At 37.8% G+C, this 23,608-nt stretch overlaps 1 pseudogene; it reads right to left on the bottom strand.

Annotated features, from left to right (window-relative positions):
- Positions 1 to 376: 376 nt before the first annotated feature.
- Positions 377 to 23,595, bottom strand: LOC118797316 (annotated as a pseudogene).
- Between the last annotated feature and the right edge of the window lie 13 nt (positions 23,596 to 23,608).

The raw sequence follows: 23,608 nt of genomic DNA, 5'->3' as shown, positions 1-23,608 counted from the left end.
TATCAGTAATTATCAATAATGACCATGAAATCGACAGACTGAATTTATCATTTTTCTTTATTTTGTCATTTTGTTATTCAGATTACGAGATAAATATCTACATAAATAAAACCATATAACAGAGAAATGTCAGTTTTTAATTATAAATAAAGTAATAATAATAAAACCTATGCATGTGTCATATAACGAGAAAGAAAGTTAATTATTAAATATATAGACACTATGAAGAAGAGGAAGACTCTATATTACGAATATATAATGGTAAGGTAAAGAAAAAGGTTGTGGTTTGGTGGTCATTCACTGTCCCGGAGTGAATTACACTCATACACATATCTGTCTGCAGTGGACACTGATGGACCCTCTTCTAATATAATCACTGTTTTATCATCAAATTAGTATCTGTTTTGTTAATTATTTAAAATATTTATTCCTGACAGATTCATGTTTTGAATTTAGTAGGAAGTGCACTTCTTCTTTGTGTCTTTCTTTGTCTCTCTCTATTTCTCTCTCACTCTCTGTCTCTTTCCATTTCTTTTCATCTCGCGCTTGATCTCTGTCTCTCTTTCACTCTGTCTCTTTTTGTCTGTTTTTCTTGCACTCTTTCTGTCTCGTGCTCTGTCTGTGTCTATCTCTCTTTCTCGTTCTTTCTGTCTTTCTGCCTCTGACTCTCTCACTGTCTTTCTGCCTGTCTTGCTTTTTGTCTCTATCTGTCTCTCTCTCACTCTCTCTGTCTCTGTCTCTTTCTATGTTTGTAGAGGTTATTCTATCTCACACAGACTCACTGAGGCATCATAACTAATACAGAATCCAGCGTAGAGTGGTTCAGTGAATGTGGTGGTGAGTGTGTGTAGGTGGGTCAGTCTGTGTATGTTAGGGGAGATGGTGTAGAAGGACAAAGTGCCGGACCCCCAGTCCAGATACACTCCTACTCTGTTAGAGGGGGAGGGGGGGGCAGGTAGGACAGTTCTCTGATTATTGTGTCTGATACAGTATCTGTTATTAGAGCAGATCAGACTCCAGGACTGATTATTGTTTCCAAACACACAGTCGTTACTGTTTCCTTTCCTCCTGATTCCTCTGTATGATACTGATATATCAGCCTCTCCGCTCCACTGAACCTCCCAGTAACAGCGTCCAGTCAGACTCTCCACACTCAGAACCTGAGACCAGTGATCAAATCTGTCTGAATGATCTGGATAACGCTGATACTGACTTGCACATTCCACCTTTCTGTTCCTCTCAGACAGAGAGAGAAATCTGTTCACTGTGTTTGGATCCAGAGTGAGATCACACACATCTGTACACACACATACACACACACATTAGGGAAGTATAAAAAAAGGGTGCATAAAGTGTGTGCATGTTTATAGTGTTTGTATATAGTGTGCATAGTGTATGTTTATAATGTGTGTATATGTGCAAATAGGATATAATCTGAAATAGATCAAATGTCTGAGTTTTCCTGGAGTTGATATACTAAACTCACTGTATGAAGTTCTGATCATAATATATTCACAACAACAGGAAATAGAACATGTTACTCCTTACAAAGGATGGAGACTTTCTGGAGTATTATAGATAAATCTGCAATGTTTTCACTGTTTACTGTTTCAATGTTTACTTTTTACTGTGTGTATAAATACATCTTGTTCATAAATATTAAGCAAACATATGTAATGCTGTATGTTAATCATATTAATGAGTCATAAGTAACTAATTACATTTACTCTCGTTAATGTACGTGAGTACAGTTTCCCCTGTAATGGTACTTTTTGAGTAGAACTAAATTATAGTACTTTTACTTTTACTTGAGTTGATATTTAATGAAAAAACAGCAGCTCCAGCAGGAAAAACACTACAGAGATATCCAGTTCAGTGGAGACGGAAAGAGGAGAACTTAACCAGCCCACACGGGGAACAGACTGCATCCCAACGGTTATCTGTATCCATTTTCACATGAACTAAAGAAAACGGCACAATTATTCTATTTATTAAACTTGAAATCTGTTGTGTATATCTTATTACAAGTGCCTGTCAATGACTTTAGTTAACAGATGTGGCCCACAACCTACAGTTTACCCATTTAAAACATAACGTAGTTCAGTTCCTGTTTGACGATAAACAGCCGTGAATGGCTGTGATACAATAAATTTAGTCTAATACAGGTTCTTCATAGACTCTGGACAGTGATTCTGTTGTGTGTCATTTTCAAGATGACTGGCCTCATCTGATCTGATCAGACTACAGGTCGAGTATGAAGTTATTTTGTTGCATTCATGCTGTACACAGACCAAGCAAAGCTCACCTCACATTAATAAAGTTAACAGGCCATCACTCAGACAGAGTTTAAACAGCGTTGAGCCATAATATTCAAAACATCGTTCAGTCTGACTGTAGAAAAGAACTGACTTTCAGTTAAAAATGCAGAGGCTATACAAAAAACACTCCTTGATCTCACCTTACAGATAATACTGCATCATCAGAGACTTCATCACAGAACTCGGCCTGACTCTTCTTTCTCTCTCTTTCTTTCACTTTCCCTCCTACTACAACTGTTCTGAGGTTAGCTGAGAAACAATCAGTGCTGTTTGTGTAGTCATGTCACTGTTTCCACATTGTATCTCTTAAAACTTTTCCAAAAAGTTTTAAGATTTCCAAAAAAAATTTTTTTTTCCAAAAAAATGCTCCTTCTGAGCATTGAACCTCAGTGTCCTCATACTAGTTATGGTCTGTTCAAAACAACAATTCACCACCTCACTATAAAAATAAACATGTCTACAGTAAACATTACTGTCAGTAATGTGTATAGTATGTATAAATACAGTCAGTCTGTGTGTAGACAGTAAGTCAGTAACTCAGTGTAGTTTCTCCAGTGCGCAGTGTGGATCCTCTAGTAGATCAGAGAGCAGCTTCATTTCAGACTGTCCTGGGTGATTGTAGGTGAGATCCAGCTCACTCAGGTCGGAGGGGTTTGATTTCAGAGCTGAAGCCAGAAAAGAACAGCCTAAATCTGTAACCATACAACCAGAAAATCTGCAGAAAGGAAGGAAAAAGAAGGACACATGACTTTTACATAAAGCTGTAAACCAGCTGCAGTATAGGACAAACACAGCAAGCTCCAAATTCTGAAATATACGTCAACACTGTGATATCAAACAGGATGGAATGAAAACAGTGAACTGCCTCAACAGCTTCACAATTTGCACGTCACTAATCTCATTCTGTTTGATGTCAAGTTAAAATTTATTCATATTGAGATTTTTACAACAGGCATTGTCTCAAAGCAGCTCCACAGAAAATCTGGGTACAAGCCCCAGCTAGCATCACAAAAGGCTCCCCAAAAGCAAGAGGAAGAAAGTGTGAGAAAATCCAAAACTCATGAGGAGAAACAATCCTCCTCTGGTCGAAACCAGATAGCAAAACAATAATGCAACAAGAGCAAAGTGAAGAGAGAATGAGATTTTATAATAAATATACAGTGTCTGGCCAAAGAAAAAGTCAACATTTGGATCTATAAATAAGCAAATATCTAAGAGCCTTTGATTTGATAATTTCTGCAGTGATTAATGTGTTTCAGCTGACAAGAATTCTTTCACCCTAACTGATGCAGTGAGTAGCTTCTCTTTTCTTAAACAACCATATCAGAAGATGTCATGTTTCAGAAGGGTCAAATTACTGGCCTGCATCAAGCAAAGTAAACAACTAAGGAGATTGCTGAAATGACTGGAATTGCATTAAGAACAGTCCAATGCATTATTAAAACCTGGAAAGATAGTGATGAACTGTCAATGTGCTCAGAAAAAAATCTTGAATGACAGTGATCAGAGATCTTGTAAATGTTTGGTGACATTGAAGCGAAAAAAAAAGATCATCAGAAGAACTTATGACTATGCTTAATAGTGTAAGTAGGAGCATTTCCAAATGCACAATGTGAAGAGAATATGCAGGATGGGGACTAAACATCTGTGTGGCCATAAGAAAACCACTTGTTACTATTCCAGAGTGGAACCCTATTCCAGAGTAAAGGGTGCATCAGGGTAAGACGTGAAGGGCATGAAGCGATGCACCCATCATGCCTAGTGCCCACTGTACAAGCTACTGGAGGCAGTGTTATGACTTGGGGTTGCTTCAGGTGGTCAAGTGCTTTATCTGAGCTCAGCAATGTGATGTGGCAATAAAATGAAGTCACCTGACTTCCTGAATGTACCGAATGACTAGATTATTCCTTCAATGGATTTTTTCTTCCCTGATTGCATGGCCGTATTCTAGGACGACAATGCCAAATTTCATTGGGATCAAATTGTGAAACAGTGGTTCAGGGATCATGACTAATCATTTTCACACATGAATTGGCCACCACAAAGTCCTGAACTTAACCCCATTAAAAATCTTTGGGATGTGTTATCACATTGACGTAGGTTGTTGAAATAATGCCACGGTGAATGTGCACCGTAATCACAGCTTAAAGTTTTCCAATGAAATATTACAGCATACTTTATTGACCAGGAAGTGTATATCTGTACACAAATGCAAATGATTCAAATCCTATATTTAAAATCGTACAGACAACATATCAAATATAAAATGTTTGAATATTTGATTATTGTCTTTTTACTGTTTTCAAATACATATAGAGTTTAAATGATTTGCATATCATTGCATTAAAGATCTAATTTACAGAAAGCTCACCTGAGTGTCTTCAGTTTACAGAGTGAACTCTTCAGTCCAGCAGACAGCAGCTCCATTCCTGAATACTGCAGGTCATTGTTACTGAGGTCCAGCTCTTTCAGGGAGGAGTTTACTGATTGTAGAGCTGATGATAGTTTTTCACAAGATGCTGTTGTGAGATTACAGCCAGCTAGTCTGTAAAGAGACAGTAAATACAGCACATGATATTCTATAAATCTGGGGAATTAGAATGGAATGACATTACTCTCCCTGTGTTACTTGACATCTAGAAATGGATGATTGTAACTTAATTAGTTTTTCACACTCAAAGTTGCTTTACGATTGCAACTCATTCATCATGTCGCTGATGAGTTGCTCAGTTGTTACTGTCATGTGGTCTCCCCCCTCACACCTACAAGTGATCTTAGGCTCATTAACTGCTTCATATATAGCCCTCCATTTGACCTCTGTGTTTGCAAAGACTTTGACTCTGTGAGTACCAAGCTGTGGTTTTGCTTTGTATTGTGTTCCTGTTTTGACCCTTGCATTGTCTTCTGGTTTTGTTAATATGGACCTGCCTTTGCTATTGCCTGCCTATGTTTTGAACCCTGCCTGTTGTCTGAGTATATTTTGGATACTGTCAGTACTTAAAGAAATATGACTACATGCAGGTCTCACTATGAAGAGAGCATAAGTAGTCCAGTTTAATTGGATTTAGTGCAGTGTTGTTTGTGAATAATTAAATACAAGCCATTGTTGTTGAAGACTCACTATACATATTTTTATTGTGGAACTATAGGATTTTTTTTGCCTGTTCCAAATTTTCAAATCTCAGAAAAACAAAATTTTGTACTGCACTTTGTGAAGTAGCATGAAACAATATTTTTGCCATGTCTGCCACTCCTAGATATGATGACTATATAAGAATATGTTCGTAATATACATGATAAATCACAGTGAATATGACCAGGGACATGACATCATAAGATAAAATAAATTCTGTGAATGAATCAATTATAATCATGTATTGATTTATCTGTATTATTTTTCTTTTGTACATTGCCTTTTAGTGTATATTAGAGGTTCCAGGAATTTCTGTTATCTCAATACACTACTCCACAACTGTAAAGAAATTATAGCAGCTTTATATTTAGTTACAAAAGATTTTACAGCTTTCAGATTGGTTATATCTTTGCCCAACAGTGGCAATCCTATGGTGCTGATATATAGTTTAATTCTGGATTTTGTTTTTTTTCTTTCCTTTTCTTTATGCCAACACGCTTCCATGTCTTTTGATGACAAAGAAAACTCTCATGTAAATCAGTGAGTAAGTGTGGATTCAGTGCAGTGACACATTCTGACTATTCTGCTGGCAGATTTTAATGAGCTAAAGGGAATCTTGTCAAAGTCTCTAAATGTATTACTGATAAGATGTTAAGTATGATAGAAATATATAAGTAAAGAACAGGCTGAAATGATGAACAATCAGCAACACAGACAAAATGCAACAGGAAAAATGCAAGAACAAGGTAAGGAAACACCAACAGGTAAGGAGTTACAGTCATTACAACATTACAGAAAGAGATTCATAGGCTTCAACAATGTAAGAGCACTGGAGCATTACTCTGCCAATACTAGCACAAAGCTCGAGAAAACGTTGTGATAATAAAATTGCACAGAACTATCTGAACACATAAGTGACAATAAAATTGAAAACAATAGGGATTTTAAACATGCAGGGATGGTTACAGCTACCAGAAAACATCTGATTTTTTACCATACACAAATTTGACTCATTTTTCATTTGGCCATAGCCTTGCAGATTAAACTTCTAGAGCAAAGAACCCTGCTACCTGGAGAGGCTTCACAGACAATAAACAATTATAATACAAAAAAACAGTGCAAAGTGTTAATATTAAATCAACTTTATCCTTTAATGTTTGCTTTTAGATTATAAGTATTTTGTTATTTAACTACAGAAATAAATGTACTTGATGAAATAAAAAAAAAAAATACAATCATTAAATGACATAAAAAGGCCTCATGTACAAGAGGAAAATCATCAAAACATCTAAAAGTAGCATGCACTAATTCTGATTTACATTAAAAACAGTTCATTACAACATTTATGAATGGAAACACTCACACAGCTTTTCTGGATGCTTTGACCACTGGCAGCAGCCTCAGAAGACATTCCTCTGATGGATCATATTTCCTCAGGTTAAACTTATCCAGCTCTTCTTCTGAGTTCAGCAACACAAACACCACATGTGACCACTGAGCAGGAGAGAGCTCAGCTCCACTGAGACGACTGGAACCTCCTCTGTTCAGGTATGATTGGACTTCCTGCTCCAGAGAATGATCATTCAGCTCATTCAGACAGTGGAACAGACTGATTGTTTTCCCTGGAGAGGGATTCTCCCTGATCTTCTCCTTGATGTACTGGATTGTTTCCTCTTTGCTGTAAGAGCTGCTTCCTGTCTGTTTCAGTAGGCCTCGTAAAAGAGTCTGATTGGACTCCAGTGAGAGGCCCAGAAGGAAGCGGAGGAAAAGGTCCAGGTGTCCATTCTCACTCTGTAAGGCCTTGTCCACTGCAGACCTGAGGAAGTCTGACATTGTTGCTTTTCTGAAGAAACCAAAAAATCCTGTTACAAGCACATTTGTGCCATTAGATATGAAGTAAATAAATGCATATAAAGCAGCCAGAAACTCCTGAACACTCAGGTGCACAAAGCTGAACACCTTCCCCAGGTGCAGCCCAAACTCCTCTCTGAAGATCTGGGTACAAACTCTGAGTACACTGACACTTCTCTGACATCAATGCCACACTGTCTCAGGTCTTCCTCATAGAAGATCAGATTGCCTTTCTCCAGCTGTTGGAAAGCCAGTTTTCCCAATGTCAGAATACTCTCTCTAGTCTGCTGAGGATCAGTGTCACATTTCCCATGGTATTTTTGGTGCTTGTGTTTGATCTGAAAGATCAGGAAGTGGGTGAACATTTGAGTCAGAGTCTTGGGGATCTCTCCACTCTCTGCTCCACCCAACACTCTCTCTAGAACAGTGGCTGCAATGCAGCAGAAGACTGGGATGTGGCACATGATGTAGAGGCTTCTTGATGACTTCTTGTGTGAGATGATTTTATTGGCCAGGCTCTGGTCACTGATTCTCTTCCTGAAGTACTCCTCTTTCTGAGGGTCACTGAACCCTCGTACCTCTGTTACCTGGTCAAAACACTCAGGAGGGATCTGATTGGCCGCTGCTGGTCGAGTAGTTATCCAGAGGAGAGCAGGGGGAAGCAGATTCCCCTTGATGAGGTTTGTCAGCAGCACATCCACTGAGGCTGACTGTGATACATCAAATAAGCTCTCATTGTTCTGGAAATCTAGAGGAAGTCGACACTCATCCAGACCATCAAAAAAGAATATGACTTTGTAGTGATGATAGTCTCTTGGTTTTAGTTCTTTTGTTTCTGAGAAAAAAATATGAAGAAGATCCACCAGACTGAGTTTTTTCTTCTTCATCAAGTTCAGCTCTCTAAAAGGAAGTGGAAATATGAAGAGGACGTCCTGATTTGCTTTTCCTTCAGCCCAGTCCAGAATGAACTTATGCACAGAGACTGTTTTTTCCAATTCCAGCAACTCCTTTAGTCCTTTGGAATTATCTTTAAAGAGGTCATTACATTTGATGGGTTTCTCTTGTGTTGCTGGTCTTCTAGATGCTGTTTCAATCTGTCTGACCTCATGTTCAGTATTGACCTCTCCACTCCCTCCCTCTGTGACGTAGAGCTCTGTATAGATCTCATTCAGAAGGGCTGAGGTTCCAGAATTTGAGATTCCTTCATTAATTTTCTGAAATTTTTCCTTCAGTGTTGATTTCAGCTTTTGATGAGAAGCAGGAGCCAGTTCTGATAGAAAAGAGGGAACAATAACAACACAAATGAAATATCAATATTTAGTTTGATCATTGCCACAAACACACTATGACACATTATAGTGACATCACACAAAGCTGCACAGTAAGAAAACCTAATAGTTTGGAAATAATTATTAATATCATATTCTCCTGATCATTTAAACTCTTGATATTAATATGATGAATAATCACATGACCCTGATGTCTTACTGGTCAGTAGTGTGTTAGCGAGGTCAGTCTGGTTCATGTTCCTCAGGATGGTCAGTGTGATCTTCAGCGCCCCCTCTCTGATACTGCTCTGATCCTCCTCATCCTCCACCTCTCTCAGAGCATGCTGGGTAATCCAGACTCAGCAGCTTCACAAACCTCTTCAGCTGATTCTTCACCAGAGAGATGACTTTGTGCTCCAGCTCCTGATTAAGGAGAAAAAGGTACAGAAAGTGTTACCAGTTTGGAGGGTCTGCATTATTATTGTTATTATTATTATTATTATTATTATTCCTATTATTATCACTTTTTTAATTATTATTTACTATTTATTTGTTTTTTTTAACTTAATGAAGCATCACAGTTACCCTATATTACTAACAGTTTATCACAGGAATAAACATTTATCTTATGTAGTTTGTCTTTGGATAAAACACTTTTAGAGCCCCAGTTATGGTGAGAAATTAATTTTTAATTTATACTGTATCATATTATATGAGGAACCTAGAATCACTGCTCATTATCATCAGTTAAACATGATATCACCCATATCACTGCTACAAATGACAAAACAAAATAAGTTATTCTGAAATAACAAATGTGTTCTCAGGTGAAATATGAATCAGATTGAAAAATAAATTTTCAAATATAATTTATGATCTTAAAACGTACCATGTACTTAATGCATATCAAATACACACACACACCTTGAATATGAGCTCCATGTTTCTCCTGGTAATATCTGAGTTCTCCTGGACTCTGTTAGAAAACATAAGATTATCAGTTGTGTATTGGGAACAACCTGAACAGTTCAATAACCACACTTTCATATGTTACAACATATTTAAAATTCAGTTACGTACACAATATATATATGTATATATATATGTGTATGTATATATATATATATATATATATATATATATGTGTGTGTGTGTATATATATATATATATATATATATATATATATATATATATATATATATGTATAGTGAATGTTAGCAGCAGCTGAAACTTTATAAATGAACACTTTCATATGTTACAACATATTCATTTATAATTCAGTTACATTCACTGTGTAGATTTATTAGATATACAATGAATGTTAGCAGCAGCTGAAACTTTATAAATGAACACTCAGTATTAGATCTTCAATTTAATCCTCTAACCCAGTGTTCTTCACTCCAGGTTCTGGAGAGTCACAGCACAGCACAGTTTAGTGTTCTCCTGCTGTAACTCACTTCTCTCACCTGCTGAGATTAATCAGGTGGGACTGGAAGTGAGGAACATTTTACTGCACCATTCATTCTTAAAACTGTCTTTACCTCAGCTCAGTAGATCTGTCCTCCTCTCTGAGGGTTAGTGGTTCACCCGTTGACTGATCACTCTTCATGGACACATAGCTGGGATCATGTAAAACATACCAATAGAGAAAAGAGAAAAAGTATTTGCTCCTCACTCGATTTCTTCTACTTTTGCTAATTTGTCACATTTAAATGTTTCAGATCATCCAAATAATTTTAATATAGAATAAAGACAACACAAGTAAACATAAAATGCAGCTTTTAAATGATCGTTGAGTTTATTGAAGACAAAGATTTATTCAAAACTTATATAACCCATGTGAAAAAGTCATTGCCACCCTAAACCTAATGATGGATGGTTGTGCCACTTTTCGCATTAACAACTGCAATCAAATGTTTGCGATAAGTTGCCATGAGTCTTTACATCGCTGTGAAGGAATTTTGGCCTACTCTTCTTTGCAGAATTGTTTCAATTTGTCTACTTTGGAGGGTTTTCAATCACGAAATGCTCATTTAAAGTCTTAGCATAATGTTTCAAATGGATTCAAAGTCAGGACTTTGGCTCAGCCACTCCAGAACCTTAATGCTGTTTCTTTTGAGGCATTTGTGACATTCAGAGATGGATGGATCATTGTCCTGCTGCATAATCCAACTGCACTTGAAAACTGATGGGCAGACATTCTCCCTCAGGATGTTTTGATAGAGAGCAGAATTTGTGTTTCTATCAATTATAACAAGGCATCTAGATCCAGCCCCAGACCATCACACTAGCCCCAGACCATCACACTACCACCACCATATTTCACTTTTGGCATTAGGTTCTTAAGGTGGAATGCGGTGTTAGCTTTAAGCCAGATGTAACAGGACCCATGTCTTTTTAAAAGTTCCACCTTTGACTCATCAGTCCACAGAATATTGTCCCAAAAGTCTTGCCCAGTGTCTTTCTTATTGTGTAATCATGTACACTGGCCTTAACTGAAGCGAGTAAGGCCTGCAGTTCTTTAGATGTTTGTCTGGGTTCTTTTGTGACCTCCTAATTGAGTCATTGATGCACTCTTAGTGAAATTTTGGCCATTCCTGGGAAGGTTCACCACGGTTCCAAGTTTTCTCCATTTGTGGATAATCGCTCACACTATGGTTTGCTGGAGTTCCAGAGTCTTAGCAATGGCTTGTATATTTCAATGACTTCACATATTTTGCAGCTGTATTTGAATCTCTTTAGAACATGGCATCATGTTCTGCTTTTTAAGACCATGGCATCATGTTCTGCTTTTTAAGACCTAGCTGCTTCACACTGCCAGACAGGTCACATTTAAGTGATTTTTGGATTTAACAGGTATGTTATCATACCTTGTTTCAGTTATCATGCCTCAATGACTTCACATATTTTGCAGCTGTATTTGAATCTCTTTAGAACATGGCATCATGTTCTGCTTTTTAAGACCATGGCATCTGCTTTTTAGACCTAGCTGCTCACACTGCCAGACAGGTCACATTTAAGTGATTTTTGGATTTAACAGGTATGTTATCATACCTTGTTTCAGTTATCATGCCTCAGTGTAGCTAGTAAAACTGAACCCAATAGTCAACTGAATATGGTTAACTGGTTGATCAAATAGCAGTTACTTTTTCACATAGGGCCAGGTAGGGATGTACAGCATTTTTCCTTAAATAAACGAAAATATCATTGAAAAACAGCATTCCCTGTTTACTCAAGTTTTCATTGTCTTATATTAAAAGTAGGTTGAGGATCTGAAACATTCAAGTGTGACAAATATGGAAAAAAATAGAAAAAATCGCTAAGGGACAAATACTATTTTTAAAGCACTATATTGTGGAGTTTAAATTTATACTGGTGAGTAATGACGACTCACTGTTCTTCTGTTTCACACAGTTCAAGAGTGCAGATTCTTCCAGAAGTGAGTTCCTCTATATGATGCACTGTTTACAGTGCTTCATTACACATGATTCACCTCCATTGTATCTATAATAAACTGACCCAGAGTGCATGATCTCCCACAGCACTCAGTTAAAAGAAATAGAAATACAGAATATCTTTACATTTCATCTTTAAATATCCTTTTTTCTTCCTGAATCCTGAAAAACATGCAGAGTACGACATTAGTAAGACTTTTCCTGCCCCACTTTCATGTAAGACCTTAGACCCCTGACACTCCCTCACCCTAAATTCACAATTTATTTACATGGTGGTATTGTTGTCTCAGACTAGTTGCTGTTTTGGCTTTGACCCACACATGTATTTGACCTTCTCTTTTCAATTAGCACCCATGTTTGCATTTCTGATCTTCACTTCTCTGACCTGGTCTAGCTCAGCGACACTCATTTTGCTAAGCCGCTCTTTGTTAATAAATACTCTTTGAACTTTTACATTTGTGTCTGCTTAGTTGGAGTAATGTTACAGAATACCTTGCCAGTATGCAGGTGGTGGATTTCAAAGAGTTTATTTTGGCTGTAATAATCAAGGGGAGTTGCTGGGCCAACATAATCAATTATTTGATTCTTTGGCCCAATTGGTAGATGCTCTTACCAGACAACAGAAAGCAGCAGGAACAAGTGGCTCAGATCTCTTTAAACATTAAAGAAATCTTGAGTTGGTTACAACTATTGAGAAGCACTGGGAAAGCATGTGGAGTTCACTCCGCATGCTAATGTGGTGAGTATTCCCACAAAGGGGTTGGTATCAAAGTCTTTGCTTCTGCCTGTGACTTTATATTGATTTGGTTCTGTTTCTGTTTTTCCAGCCCTAACCGAATCCAGAGCAGAAGGAAACTCATTCATGACCAGCTGGTTTATCAGTTGTAGATCCTGTGGAACCCTTGAAGACCCCATTGGACTTGTCTGCTGTGGATGGGGAACCAGTAGAAGAGGGAATCATTTCTCACATTACAAAGCCTGTTAAAGTGAACACTAGTGCCCTTCTTTCTGAGCAGATTGATTTAATCCTTTGATTTCTCGGGGAACTGGAGAAATTCTATCTTGATCAGCTGCCAACTTCGGTTCAACATCTATTGAAAGTCCTAACACTTCCATGCCTGTACATATTCCTTCTGAGTATGCTGACCTCAAAGGTCTTCATTAAGAGCAAGGCTACAAAATTACCACTACACAGGGAATATATCCTCTAATAAAACTGAGGATAATGCTATGGAGGAATATGTACAGGAAGCCCTAGCTCAGGGTTTCATTCGTCTGTCTACGTTGCCCACTGCTGCTGGGTATTTCTTTGTTGGTAAAAAATATGGAGGCTTGAGAGCATGCATAGATTATATAGTTGAATCAAACAACCAAATCCTATCCGTATCTGTTGCCATTAGTACCTATATCTTTAGAACACCTTAAAGGAGCTACTGTTTTCACCAAATTGGACCTTCATAGTCTGCGATGGACTGGCGACCTGTCCAGGGTGTATCCTGCCTTCCGCCCAATGACAGCTGGGATAGGCTCCAGCACCCCACCGCGACCCAGAAGGATAAGCGGTTTAGATGAGAGATGGATGGATGGATGGACCTTCATAGTGCATACAGTTTGGTTAGAATCACAGAGAGTGATGAATGGAAGACCGCTTTTCTCTCCACTAGAGGGCAGTACAAGTACTTGGTCATGACATTCAGTTTATAGAATGTTCCATCAGTGTTTCAAGCATTCATCAACAATGTCCTCACATGCTTGGTTGCTTTGTTATAGTTTATGTCGATGATATATACTCTCCAGATCTATAGACTCTCCAGATCAATATGTCCGTCAAGTGTCATCTCATTTGTTGGAACATCAGTTGTTCATTCAGGGAGAAAAGTGTGAGTTTCATTTATTATTTGTCTCGTTCTTGGGTTATGTTATTAGCACAGAAGGAGTAGTTAATTGGCCAATTACCACCTGAAAGAGCTGCAGTGTTCTTTAGGATGTGCAAATTTCTATCACCACTTTATTCAAAATTACAGCAGTATCACGGCACCTTTAATCGCTTTGTTAAAGAGAGGTACCAAGAGAATGATTTGGACCCAACAGGCTGACTCTGCTTTCTGTTTGCCCAAGAAGAGCTTTACGTCTGCCCCTATTCTCAAACATACCAATCCATCTGAACTTTTGTAGTTGAAGTGGACACTTCTGAAGTAGAAGTGTGTGCCGTCCTCTCACTGCATTGTAAGCACCCCTCGGAAACTATTCCATCCCTTTTTATTCACACAAACTATCTCCGGCAGAAATAGGTGATTGTGAATTGCTAGCAATCAAATTCTGACCTGTTGATGTCACTCTTTCGGGTCTTCCCCCCTCTGTCAACCCATACACTATGGTTCCTGTCTGTTCGTAGTGTTCTGTGCATAGTATTGCCAGCTTTACCCATTGGGTGCCGAGCATTCATTTCTTTGCCTGATCTTCCCATGTTTATGACCTTTTTCTTGTTTCTCGTTTTGTGTTTTTGAATTCCTCTTTTTGGTATTGCTGTTTCCAACTGGTTGCTGTTTTGGCCTTAAACCAAGCATGTATTTGACCTTCTCTTTTTAATTAGTGCCAATGCTTGTATTTCTGCTCTTCACTGTTCTGACCTGGTCTGACTTTGACAAGCTCTTTGTTAATTAATCCTCTTTGAATTTTTACATCCGTTAGCATCTGGTTAGCTGGACTAATGCTAAAATTAAGATTATTTTTCTCTATTTTTCAACATTATTTCAATTATGTTCCTTGACATGGTCCAGTAATCCAGAAAAAAATATTTTTATTACATTTTTTAATCTTTTTTATTTTTGAATTCAATTAGTGCATTTACATGCACCCAATAATCTGATCATAATCAGATTTCTGCAGTTATCTGATTATTCAAAATGTAAACAGCACACTCTGATTTCTTAGATCAGAGTAATGTCTAGAAATCTGACGAAGAAATGCAATAAAGAGCCGGATTTTGTCTCAGTAATTGGATTTCTCAGTATGTATACTATTACTTGGATTTCTCTCATTTCTAAGTCTGTTTATGTACAAGATGGCAACAAAACACTTTTGGAATGACACTGAAACAGACTACATGCCTGATGACATAGGGGATTACAATTTTTTTTACCTTCTACACAAAGTACATCGATCAGGCATAACATTATGACATTATGTTTCTACGCCCATTGTACATTTTATCAGCTCCACTTACTATATAGATGCACTTTGTAGTTCTACAGTTACAGACTGTAGTCCATCTGTTTCTCTGCAGACTTTGTTAACCCCCTTTTTCCCTGTTCTTCAGTGGTCAGGACCCCCATGGACCCTCACAGAGTAGGTACTATTTGGGTGGTGGATCATTCTCAGCACTGCAGTAACACTGACGCAGTGGTGGTGTGTTAGTGTGTGTTGTGCTGGTACGAGTGGATCAGACACAGCAGTGCTGCTGGAGTTTTAACCACTGTGTCCACTCACTGTCCACTCTATTAGACACTCCTACCTTGTCGGTCCACCTTGTAGATGTAAAGTCAGAGACGATAGCTCATCTGCTGCTGCACAGTTTGTGTTGGTCATCCTCTAGTCCTTCATCAGTGCTCACAGGACGCTGCCCACAGGACGCTGTTGGCTGGATATTTTTGGTTGGTGGACTATTCTCAGTCCAGCAGTGACACTGAGGTGTTTAAAAACTCCAGCAGCACTGCTGTGTCTGATCCACTCAGACCAGCGCAACACACACTAACACACCACCACCACATCAGTGTTACTGCAGTGCTGAGAATGATCCACCACCCAAATAATACCTGCTCTGTGAGGGTCTATGGGGGTCCTGACCACTGAAGAACAGGGTAAAAGGGGGCTAACAAAGTATGCAGAGAAACAGATGGACTACAGTCTGTAATTGTAGAATTACAAAGTGCACCTATATAGTAAGTGAAGCTGATAAAATTGACAATGAGCGTAAAAAACAAGGTCATAATGTCATGCCTAATCAGTGTATATTCATATTTTCAATTAAAGAATGTTTTTTTTTTTAAAAAAAGTTTTTTAAAAAAGCAATAAAAAAATGCCCAGCATTAAGTTTGTGTTATACATTAGGTTTACATTACATCTTTGTCTGTGAGTTCATTGTTGGGTTTCAAAGCAGAAATATGATTATTGCCTGACTCATTTCCCATTATCTGATTACCCAAGTGCATGGAAACACGCTGAACCAGTTACTGACACAAACTGCTTTTCTGCAGTTATCAGAACATTAAGTGCATGTAATCACACTGAAACAGTTACTGACGCAATCCGATTTTCTGCAGTTATGAGATTATTAAGTGCCTGAAAACACACTGAACCAGAATCTTCGTGAATGGGTAAGTGGGTTTTAAGAAGAAATGTCTTCTTAAGAATGATTGGAGAATGAAAATTTTTGGGTAAGTAGAAATTTACTTCAATCCTGCTGTGGTAAATTACCCAACAATGTGCCTCATTCTGGGCCTCATCCAACCTATTGAAATACTGTTTTGTTTTTTTCCTAAAGATTTTGACTGATTATGTTGAAAAAGTGCCTTTGTTTCTTAAAGTATTGACTGATTATGTTAAATTGTTTTTTCTTGTGGTTTGTCGAAATAATGTTTTATGTTCTTGATATTTTGACCCACACACATGTAGAAATAATTAAAGTTGAAAAATATTTGACTCTTAGCAAATATTTGACCCCCCCAAACACATACACACACCTTTCAAAAAAGCTCCCCCACCTTCCTTCAGAATCAGCTTCCATACTGGGGAACATTCTTCTTTGTGTTTGGTGATATAACTAGAACCGTATGTCATGCATCCCTCCAGCCATGACTCTAAGGACTCCATTTTCCAGAACCCTCTGGGTGAACACATGATGTCAAGGTTACAAGGTTCCATCTATCAAAGATCAGCTTGCCTATTATGTACACTATTGATGTTCTTCACCAATTTTATTTATCATGTGACTAGATCCACTTACTTTATAAGCCTGTGCTTTAGGCTAGGTTAGTTGCAACTGAGCTAAAAGGAAGCTACTGAGCATTCCTTTGTGTGTTCTGATCTACTCTTTGTGTATCTGACCCATTGTTTTTGTTCTCAACTCTCCCTTTTGCCTGTTCCCTTTTTGGATTTTGGTTGCCTGGAATTATTTTTGTTATGTTTGTATATTATCGGTTCGTTTTGGTTTTGAACTTCGCCTGTTTTTCGACCTTGATTGTGGATTTTGGACAATTAGTAAAGTCTCTTTTTCACTTTTTAACCAAAAGCGTCTGACTTAGTCTGACTCATTAGACTGTAAGTTATGTTATGTCCTGTTTGAGTCTGTTCTTGTTTTTGGATGTTGTTTTAAAAACTGTTCTACAGTTTCTCATTAGGCTGAATGAATAACTGGCTCTAAATGTAGGTATTGTGATATAAACTGAGTCTGTTCTACAGTTTCTCATTAGGTTGAATGAATAACCGACTCTAAATGTAGGTATTGTGATATAAACTGAGTCTGTTCTACAGTTTCTCGTTAGGCTGAATGAATAACTGGCTCTAAATGTAGGTATTGTGATATAAACTGAGTCTGTTCTACAGTTTCTCATTAGGTTGAATGAATAACCGACTCTAAATGTAGGTATTGTGATATAAACTGAGTCTGTTCTACAGTTTCTCATTAGGTTAAATGAATAACTGACTATAAATGTAGGTATTGTGATATAAACTGAGTCTGTTCTACAGTTTCTCATTAGGCTGAATGAATAACCGACTCTAAATGTAGGTATTGTGATATAAACTGAGTCTGTTCTACAGTTTCTCATTAGGCTGAATGAATAACCGACTCTAAATGTAGGTATTGTGATATAAACTGAGTCTGTTCTACAGTTTCTCGTTAGGCTGAATGAATAACCGACTCTAAGTGTAGGTATTGTGATATAAACTGAGTCTGTTCTACAGTTTCTCATTAGGGTGAATGAATAACAGGCTCTAAATGTAGGTATTATGATATAAACTGAGTCTGTTCTACAGTTTCTCATTAGGTTGAATGAATAACTGACTCTAAATGTAGGTATTGTGATATAAACTGAGTCTGTTCTACAGTTTCTCATTAGGCTGAATGAATAACAGGCTCTAAATGTAGGTATTGTGATATAAACTGAGTCTGTTCTACAGTTTCTCATTAGGCTGAATGAATAACTGGCTCTAAATGTAGGTATTGTGATATAAACCGAGTCTGTTCTACAATTTCTCATTATTGTTAATAAGATTTCCAACAATAGTATCTATGAAAGAACATTTCTTTTGGCCTGTACCTGTTGCTCTGCTCGGTCTCCATGGTGTTGTGTGCAGCATGTCAGCATGCAGGAACAGCAGCATCCCGAGTTTATCCACCTCCGACAGGTAATTCACGTTGTTGCCATGGAGATACAACACCCACTGCTCCAAGAGCTCTGTAAGGACCTGAGAGAGGCAGAGAGATTTAGCACTATGCAAACTGGTGGGCTATAAGGCTCCACTACTTGTTAGCTATGTTACCCTCATAGTCAGGGCCAGCTCTAGACTATAGGAACCTGCCTGCAAGATTTTTCAGATGATTTCTCGACTTGTGTGAAGATGTGAAGACCTCTGCCAATGTAAAGTCTCCCTGGCAATGTAGAGGTCACTCCCAATGAAAACGGCCTAGGTAAGATGGTGGTCCTTGCCAATGTGGAAGACCCTCCCAATGTGGAGGCCTTAGTGGAGGATCCATTGCTAAAACTAAACTTCAAACACCAAACTAGTGTCTGCTGATCGACTACATTTGGGGGGAAACTGGCTGAAATTGAGTTTTTTAAATGCAGGTGTGTACCAGGTGTATGTGAGAGAGATCATTGATAGACAGGTCAAGCCAGGCGAGGTGTTTTGGCTTAGTGAAGAGTGTGGACAGTGTCACAGTCAGGCCCTGCAGGTCACTCATGATGTTGTTGTTGAGGCGGAGAGATCTGCTGCTGAACTTCCCCTCAGAACTCCTCCTGAGTGGACGCACGGACACATTCGGATCCTTGGACACAACATCTAACAGAGGAGGAGAAAAGTAAGCAGGGAATATGCTTAGGATTTCAAGGAGAATTCCACCTTTTTTTAAGATTTCCCCATAATTGAGTGAGAGATGTAAACAGAGTCATTCAGAGACGTTTGTCATGAAATAGTTGATTGTAGAAACTCATATATCTTTACAGTGGTGGTGATAGGAACCAGGGGTCGCCATGACTACAACACAAATATAGACATTTCATTTAGAATTAGAGAATTAGAATTCAAAACCATTAGCCAACTATGTTTGCACACAGAGGAATTGGACTTCCGCATTTAACCCATCCGTGTAGTGAAACACCCACATACATGTACACTAGTGAACACACACACTAGGGGGCAGTGAGCATACTTGCCCGGAGCAGTGGGCTGGAGGTTAGAGAACCAGCCTTTTGACCGGAAGGTCACCGGTTCGATGCCCTTGGCCAACAGTAAGTGACTGAAGTGCCCTTGAGCAAGGCATCTAACCCCCAGCTGCTCTCTGCATGCTGTGGATAGGGCTGCCCACTTTACTATTTAAAACCACCAGTGAACCTACACAGGTCTTCTGAGTTTATATGGAATATTGATTATGGGAAAATAGTGGAAAATTTGAAAATCATAACCATTACATATAATAACTTTCTGTGAGGGAGCGTTTAGAGGTGGATGTCTGGTTCCTATCACCACCACTGTAAACAATACTGACTCGGTAACTTTGTCTAGAACGGAGCATTTCACACCAAACCACTCTGAATGACTTCGTTCACATTATCCAATTAATAATGCAGAAATTTTGAAAAATCTGTTGAGTCTGCCTTTAACTACAGCACTTTACAATATGAACATAGTCAATCTGACACACTGTTCAAATGTCACTTTCAAGCACTTTTATCCTCATCTGCCATATGAGCAGACAGAAGGTTGAATCGCCAAAAGGATATCACTCAAACTTTAAGGCACTCTGGTCCTGGTGTACCTCCTGCCCCGGACCCGACTGCTCATATTGGGTTCTGTTGTAATTTCCTAAACATGCGCTGGGCTTTGGTCATGTTCAAATATGTTCGGGTTCTCACAGCTTGCCTCCTACTTTTAACAGATTTTACCCTGAATTTCCCCCTGCTTTAGTTTCTTGCTTTACTTTATTCTTCCTCTCTACTGTCATTACCTTAAAACAGAGTTTAATCCTGCATGATGGAGTCACATATTTGTGTTGCTGACAGAATCTAGCACTGAGGCCCACAAAACCCATGCTCCTGAAAAAGTGAGTGAAAAAAATATTGCATTGATTCAGGAGATGACAGTTTAGTGCAGCCAAAAGCATGTGTATATTTACATTTTTTCAGCCAAAATATTTTTATTTTACATGAAACATGTTCTATGTAAAGAAATAAAGTTTAAGGATAAACAGGTGAAGGCTATCATCTCTCTATACTCTATCAGAGGCACACAGCGTGAGAACAGAATATTATGGATAGATTATCCATTAAAAAAATTTGTGATGTTGCTTGAAAACAGTGCATTTGTTAAAGCAGAATTTATTCTTAATTTTGGATAGCTGATTATTTAATGATTTATTATTTTATATTATTTAATATTAAATTTCTCCATGAGCTAATACCTGTCACTTTGGAGGCTATGCATTATTTTAACTGGCTATATCCCGTCAGGTTTTATTTGACATGTTGGTGACAAAAGATCAGCTTGTGTCAGTTTCGGGTAGAATTATCTTGGGCTCGAGTCAGTATCGGACTCAAAACTTGCTGATGTAGTTCAGGTCAGGCTCAAACAAAATTTCAGGCCTGGACCAGGATTGGGAACCTGTGCTTTAAGGCTTTGTTATTTTTTCTGTTAAAATGCATTATGGGGCATTTGTACATGTATGTTGCTGAAGTTTCTTGAATAAGTTGAGAATTAAATTTTATAAAGTAAATCTCGGTATTGCACAATCCTCCTATTTTATACTTTAAACTCCAAAGCCACTATACATGTCTATTAAACACTTAGAACATAAGAAGGCCTTTAGTACTATTCAGCATAATTTAAACTTAATTTTATGTGTAAATAATGTAAACATTGCTTTACATATAAATGTGTGTGTGTATCCTTTTCCTATATCTGTTCAAATGTTGCAGCAGGTCACTTTGGGGAATGCAGCCTGCAGGCCAAGGCGCTGCAATTACATACTTGTTTGTTTACTTTGCAGGTGGAGCATACAGAGACCCCCTCTACACATCAGTAGTTGATTTTTGACTTTGATTTTGTTCTTTATTTATTTAGTGGAGTTAATTGATTGATTAATGTTTCTCTACAACAGAAACAACACTCTCACTACTACTAATAATAATATAATAACATTACTATTATTATTAATAATAATAATAATAATAATAAACATTTTCTTAAGTCCACTATGCTTGCATTGATTTTGTCTCACTTTATGTCGGTGTTATTAACTGAGATTGTTTTATCATTGTTGTATTTGATTATTGAATATCATAGAAAATGTTATAAGAGTGATACAAATATAAAGAAAAGTATCGCTGCTGGCTACATGCCGCACACATGTTGATGATGGTGTAATGGTGGATAATCTGTAATGATAAAATAATAAGAAAATATAATTTCTATGGGGACTATTTTTCCTCACAGCGCCCTGAATGTATCCCTCCACCATGAATAGATTTTAAGCCTTCTCAAAACTATCATAAAACAGTCTCTCAGTCATCAAGCAGTGAATTCATAACCATTTCATGTAATAATGTTCTGTGAGGGAGCTTCTGGAATAATTAATTGCAATAATCTGAATGTTCCACCCAGAAAATCACCTGAAGCATTTGAGCAGTGCAAATCTGATTATGGATAACTCTATTTCTGGTTTATCTGGTGTAACTTTTGAACTGAATGGCCGGAGTTAAGTCCCCAACTTTGAATACCACCCATAGAATGTAACTTTATTCTCCATCTAGTTATAACTGATATCTGATCTCTTTGTAAGCCTGTATGAAGGTATCAGTTAATGTGTATATAGTTATATCTGTATATCAGCTCTGACTCTGCTGTTTATTACAGTATTTAAACTCTAATGTATCTTTAACTCTAAACTACTGACACTATATTTCTGGCTGCACACCAATGTGGAATAGAAATATCTGTAAAGTATAAATATATCAAATATATTTGCAAAAATGTATGAAAATTGTCCTAAATGTATTTTGCAGAATGTAGTTTAATGTTTGAAATGTGTTTTAAATGTGTAATGAAATAATATATTTGAAGGGTGTCTGACATATAAAAACACATGGTCATATATTTCTGTTCCGTTCAGTGAATCTTTTTCTGAACTCACATTTTAAAGAAAATAGTTTATTTTTATACTCGTTTTATTTGACTTGAATAATTTAACCACAGAAAGGTTTGACACACTCACACACACACACACACACACACACACATTATCTAAACCACTTATCCTCCACAGCGGGTGCTGGTCCCAGCAGTCATTGGGTGGAAGGTAGGAAACACCTTGGACAGATGATGCTACCCACTGCACCACCATGCCACCCAGAAAGGTTTGATTTCTCGGATATTTTCAGTGTAAATTAACAAAGACATTTTTCAACAACAAGCATCTCTCACCAACCTGCTCTCTCTGTCTGTCTGTGAGTCTCTCTCTATATCTCTTTCTCTCTATCAATTAATTTCAATTCAGAATGGCTTTATTAGCATGACTGTGAAGTACAGCATTGCTAAAGCATCACAACAGTAGCATTGAACAATGAAAACGATAACGAAAACAGAATTAAACAACAAAAACTTACACAAATAAAAATCATATTATTAGAATTTATAATATAACTATTATTTTCACTGTAATTATGGTTATACTAATTATTAAATAAATTATGCATTTGTAATTTTTACCATTAGTTGTGTATTGTTGGGGTTAGTAGCATGGGGGTATAGAGGGTGGGGTCAGTAGAATGGGGTATGGAGTTTTCCAAAATTTGAGTTGAGTTGGTTAATTTTGTTTGTGTAAATTTCACTCGTTGGTATAAATTTTTTACAGTAAAGAAGAAAGTGCATCTCTGTCTCAATCTCACCTGTCAAATAGTGACCACACAGCCTCTCCTCTCTGGGTAGCCAGGACTTCTCATACCTGCCCTGTTCTACGGCCAGACTGTGGTCACTGAGCCTGTACTTGGTCAGGATCTGTCTCTGCTCTGTATCTCTGACAGTCAGGAGATACTCTTCCAATTCATACTCAGTTTTTAGGGCCTGATAGCATTCAAGTTTACTCTGAGTGTTATTTATTTTCCCCAATGTTCCAGATAATCATTCTTACTGTTTTTGATGATATGATTGAAGTTTAGTTTGGGCTGTAAAGCAGTGCTGGAGCAAGGCTGCTGTGTGTTAGGAGGTGTTAGTGGGAGCTCTGCTCAGGGTTCTGTTCTCGGCTCTGTAACATCTTAAACTGCAGCGGTACTCTGGGACTCATCTTCAGATGCATCCAGAAATTTAGA

Source organism: Colossoma macropomum, unplaced genomic scaffold, assembly GCF_904425465.1.
Source record: "Colossoma macropomum unplaced genomic scaffold, Colossoma_macropomum, whole genome shotgun sequence".
Lineage (NCBI taxonomy): Eukaryota > Metazoa > Chordata > Actinopteri > Characiformes > Serrasalmidae > Colossoma > Colossoma macropomum.
This window is presented reverse-complemented; position numbering and strand designations above follow the sequence as displayed.